This window comes from Triticum aestivum, chromosome 3B (genome assembly GCF_018294505.1).
Source record: "Triticum aestivum cultivar Chinese Spring chromosome 3B, IWGSC CS RefSeq v2.1, whole genome shotgun sequence".
Taxonomy (NCBI): Eukaryota; Viridiplantae; Streptophyta; class Magnoliopsida; order Poales; family Poaceae; genus Triticum; species Triticum aestivum.
Genome location: NC_057801.1, coordinates 28,105,120 through 28,110,872, shown reverse-complemented (window position 1 = coordinate 28,110,872; position 5,753 = coordinate 28,105,120). Strand labels below are relative to the sequence as shown.

General features: G+C 42.2%; 1 pseudogene; it reads right to left on the bottom strand.

Moving 5' to 3' along the window:
• Positions 1 to 1,158: 1,158 nt before the first annotated feature.
• LOC123067206 (probable LRR receptor-like serine/threonine-protein kinase At3g47570) lies at positions 1,159 to 2,160 on the bottom strand (annotated as a pseudogene).
• Positions 2,161 to 5,753: the final 3,593 nt, after the last annotated feature.

Genomic DNA, 5,753 nt, shown 5'->3' with positions numbered 1-5,753 from the left:
TCAAGTCTTGCTTGGGCGGCGGACTTGCAGGAACAGCCCCCGGCCCTGGTAACAACAGATCATTTTTCAGAGGAGCTTGTTCCGAGGGATTTGCAACACCCCTTTTTCTGTTCTGTTCCCACTCCTGCATCTCAATCACAGCCCCTTTATCTAGGTCCATAGCAGCATTTGGAGCTGTTGATTTTTCTGGGTGTTCAGTAGATTCCTGGGTTCGGCCCCCTCCTCTACCTCCTCCCCTCATACTCCAGCCTGCTCTCAGCTCTTTGAAAACCAAAGCTTTTTGGTCATGAACACCATCCCCATGCTCAGTATATAAGTGACCAATCATCCCACAAACGGCACACCAATCTGGAAGGCGCTCATACTTAACCTTGAAAATCTGCCTTTTCATCTTTTTCACAATTGAAACATGGTTTTTTAGAGGCTTTCTCACATCCAAGGTAACCCTGGCCCTATAGAAATTACCAGCAAAGTCACCAGGGTCATCTTCATCGTCACACAGAGCCCCCACCTTCGCAGCCAAAGGTTTAACCAAGGGTCCATATCCATCTGGCAGATCATGTATCTGAATCCATATTTTAAAGCAGTTCAAATCAATCATGGATGGTTTTGTGAATCCATCATAGACCGCAAGCACCACCGGCTGCCCTCTAAAGGCCCACGGACCACCCTCCATCACCTTGATCCAATCTCCCAAACAAGAAAATTGCATAGTGTATAGATTGTCGCCCAAGGATCTGAACTTTACTGTTTGCGCTAAATCCCACGCACTCCTCATGTTCTTGTAGAACCAGTAGTCGCCATACTCCTTGGACGTGTGCACTTTGCCAATCGCGAGCCAGCGGGGGTTGGCTGCAGCATCCGGCATCACATCTTCAAACACTAGATCATCCAAATCCTCCTCAGCAATCCCAAGTTCAGCCATCATCTCCTCAAGTTCCTTCTCCTCCTGCGTGCGTGATGAAGACGGCGTCGCCATCGTAACCCCAGGAAAACCCGAAGGATGAGACGGCACAGGGACGGTTCCTCTCCACCCTAACCAAGTCCGGGAGCGATCGCGGGGGAGGAGCCACGAGATCGGCCCGAGCGTCGGGGCGGGAGAGGGGGATCGGTGGCGGAAGTATTCTCAACGGCGGCTGGCACCGAGAGGAGAGAACCCTAGCGAGAGGGGAAAAATGCCTTTTCCGTGTTCATGCGTTCCCTTGGGATCAGACGAGTACAAGAAAGAGCAACTTCCATCGGTGATAACAAGCATCCATATGCAACATTTTCTGTTGCAATGTTCACCTGTATATAGCGCTTGCATTCCCCATGGAGACGTGCAACAATAATATGTAGTATCTTATCTGGATAGTTCCTCTGCACAAAGTTGGCCATGTTGAGTTCATTCTCAAACATAAGATCCGTCGGTCTTTTGCCAATGAGCATCTCTAAGAGTACTATTTCAAATTTGTAAACATCCCTGCAGATTGATGGCTGGCTGCTTTGAGCATACTCTGTCAGGAGATAAAATTGTAGCAATTAATATGTTTCTAAGTTTATTTGTTAAATGCAAATAACAAATGGCAATCAAAAAATGGAAGTGTAGGGACTGTTATACCTGGAGCTATGTAACCTATCGTACCCTTCAGCCTAGTTGAGGTAGCTAAGCTTGATGTCCAATGAGGCTCGCAATGCCAAAGTCTCCCAAATAAGCATTCATATCACCCTCAAGAAGGATATTTGTTGGCTTCAAATCACAATGTACAATCTGCCTTTCACAATCATTGTGTAAATAAGCCGATGCATCGGCTATACTAGTAACTATGTTTACCCTTTGAACTAAGATTAAACATCTTTAAGAACTATTGAAAATTTGTTATGCAACCATGAGTCCAAATTCCTGTTAGGTATGAATTCGTAGATTAGAGCCTTGAAAGCGTCACATTTATTGTCAACTGTCGAACATGTAGTTAGGATAGGCACAAGGTTCCGGTGCCTACTTATACTCAAAACCTCACATTCTGTTACAGAACTTTTGTCTGCACATTTCATATCAAGGCCAAAAACCTTAATAGCCACTTGTATTTTAGATTGTGTTAACTTGCCTCTGTACACTAAACCGTAGCTTCCTCTTTCGATAAGGTTTAACTCTGAGAACTTCTCTTTTTTTGACTGCATCAGAGTGATGCATGCTGCCTATTTATTGAATTAAAGTATGGAAACAAGAATTCAGGTCCAGTATTGGCTCACAAACAGAGCCCAGAAATGAGAAAAAAATATAAAAAGATGCCATGGCTGATAAAAAATAGGCTGCGATGACTATCATTAGCTCGGCATCCAAATCGGTTGAAAATAACCCGAGCTACCGTCTCCCACCGGTTGCAGCCAGTAATCAAAAGCTTCTTGGAGTCCGCATGAGTGAGTAACGACCACGTATAGATCCAAACAATGGTTCTGAAGATAACCTACAAAAAGTTGTTAATTTTTTTCCGGTTAAAGATCATATCATTTCTGCAGTTCCATATAGCCAAAAATAGTGCACACATCCCTATCCGAATATGTCCCGCAATATTGAAATCCACTCTATGTAGCCACATCACAAATAACGTGTTGATGCTAATAGGATGATTCATGTTAAAGGCTATATGAAGAGTACGCCAAAGAAGTTTGACTAACGGACAATCTAGAAAGGGGTGTTGAATCGTCTCATCATGATCACAAAAACAACATCGGGAACTACCGACCCATCTTCGCTTTACCAAGTTATCTTCTGTTAATATCACTCCTTTGTGTACAAACCACATGAAGATTTTAATTCTAAACGGTACTTTAATCTTCCAGATGTCACTACTAGGAAAAGGCCTGCTAGTGGCGCACCTGTTTTACCTACTAATGGCGCACTACAGGTGCGCCACTAGCATCACGTCATTAGAGTTTTATACTAATGACGCACCTCTGGTATACCAGATACTAATGGCGCACCAGGGAGTGCGCCATTAGTATATCACATGATGCGCCATTACTATCTAACTTAGTAATGGCTCACCACATAGAAGTGCGCCATTAGTAACAATTTTTTTCCAAATATTTTTTCAAAAAAAATATTTCAATTTTTTTCAATTTGTTTTTTTAATTTTTTTTTCTTAATCTTGGGTCACTATGGCTTAATTTCGGGTTAATATGCTTAATCTCAAGTCAAATCGCACTAAGTGGTCAAACTTCCCGGAAGGTCACCCATCCTCACACTACTCCAGCCCGAGCATTCTTAACTTCGCAGATCTATCCAACCCCAGCACCACCTCACATAACAGACACTTGTTGATATATCTATCATATCAATCCTATTAAACCTTATTGATGTCTAGGACTTTGTTCATGTTCATGAGTATGATGAAATTTTGAAAAATATTTCAAACTTCTCGGTCATATTATGTATCATTTTTTGAAAAAAAAATCCAAAAAAAAATTCCAAACTAATTTTTTTTCTGTTACTAGTGGCGCACCTAGCAAACGGTGCGCCACTAGTAAGTTTGAAATTTTTTCCATTTTTTCCCCTCTAGATCTTAACAGCCCCATAACTTTTTTCTGTTTGGTTTTTGAGGATTTTGAAAATTTTTAACGGGTTCCCCTGGTTAAATTCGGATGTAACTTTTCAAGTAGATGATTTTTCATATAAAAAACTTTTTAATCCAAGTTCGTATGCAAAAGTTATGCCTATTTTACAAATTTCAGAGAGATTTTGCAAATAAAGTCGAAATTCATATTTGTAAATTTTCCCAACAAGTAGACCACATATCACATGGGAAACTTATTTTCTTTTATTTTTTTGACATTTTCATCATTTTCTTTTATTTTTTTAAACTGAAAAGGCGGTCAGGGGGTGCATTCGGTGGAATTTTTGGGGCAAGTTAGTAATGGCGCACCGTCGGAGTGGTGCGCCATTACCAGTTGAACTAGTAATGGCGCACCACACACACGGTGCGCCATTACTAGTTTTGAAAAAAAATTGAAAAAAATTTACTAGTTGCGCACTGTGGATGTGGTGCGCCATTTAGTGTTTGGACACTAATGGTGCACCAACACATGGTGCGCCATTAGTATATAGTAGTGGCGCACCACATGTGTGGTGCGCCATTAGTGTCCATATCATCTATAGCCCTTTTCCTAGTAGTGTGTGGAGAGACCTCGGGATTGGCTCGGAATCAATTAGGTCCAAGTACATAGATTTCACCGAGAAACTACCGTTCCTAGATAGTTTCCAATGAATGGTATCTGGTTGGTCCGAAAGCTAAACATCCATCAACCTGCGGATCAAATGCAACCAAGTGTTCCATCGCTCCCCCACTAGAGACCTCCTGAATTGGATATTAAGGTGGACCGATTGTAATATTGTACCAACATCGGCTTCCTTGCGTTGTACAATATTATGCAAAGTGGGATATTGAATGGCTAAGGGTGTGTCTCCTAACCACGCATCTTCCCAGAATCTAGTCGTGTTACCATTGCCAATAATGAATTTCACCCTATGAGAAAAGGTTTCTTTCATCCTCATCAACCCCTTCCAAAACGGTGAATCATTAGGTCTAGCGGTAACCTGGGCCAAAGTCTTGAAATGTAGGTACTTATTACGCAGAATTTGTACCCAAGTTCCCTCAGTCCCAACAGGTGATCTAATTAACCATTTGCTTAAGAGACAATTATTTTTAACTTCTAAGTTCTTGATCCCTAACCCACCTTGGTCCTTGGCCCTGCAAATTAAATGATATCCTACCTGGCCAATCTGCATTTCTTCTTAACCTCTGAGAATTTCCCTGTAGTTCAAGCTAGATCATTGTAGGCAACTCTAGGGAATTTCTTACCAGAAGAAAGAAAAATTGAGTATGTTGTTCGTGACATCTTCTTCCCAAAGAATATAATGTAAGCCAACATTACATGTGATATGAAGCCAAATAATGGAATCAATGCTCTGACCAAATAGTATTGTGTCTTTGACCTCCGAGAAACAGTAGAACACATGGGCATACTAAAATCCATCGCATCACAGAGCCCCCAATTACCCTCAATTGAAACAGTTGTAGCATTTCAGAATACTCCAGTCCTTGGTAATTATCCTTCAAGATTATTATATGAAAAGTCAAGATTGATGAGGTACTCTACTTTTCTCAGAGCTAACGGGATAGTGCCTGGCAAGTTGTTGTGTGAAAGATTTAGCATGCTCAGTGAGAAAAGGTTGCCAAAAGTTATTGGAATGTTTCCCAACATAAAGTATTGATCTATTTGCAGACTCACTAACCCATTACATTGGCCCAAAGAATCCGGAATTTGCCATGTAAGCTTATTTGATGAGGATCCAAAGTAGTGAGTTGCTTAAGGGTAATAATTTGAGGTATGTCACCTTGGAGATTGTTGTGGCTGAGATTCAATAATGTTAGTGTTGGGGAACGTAGTAATTTCAAAAAAAATCCTACGTACACGCAAGATCATGGTGATGGCATAGCAACGAGAGGGGAGAGTGTCCGTCCACGTACCCTCGTAGACCGTAAGCGGAAGCGTTATGACAACACGGATGATGTAGTCGTACGTCTTCACGATCCGACCGATCCAAGCACCGAACGTACGGCACCTCTGAGTTCAGCACACGTTCAGCTCGATGACGATCCCCGGGCTCCGATCCAGCAAAGCTTCGGGGATGAGTTCCGTCAGCACGACGGCGTGGTGACGATGATGATGCTCTACCGGCGCAGGGCTTCGCTAAACTCCGCAACGATATG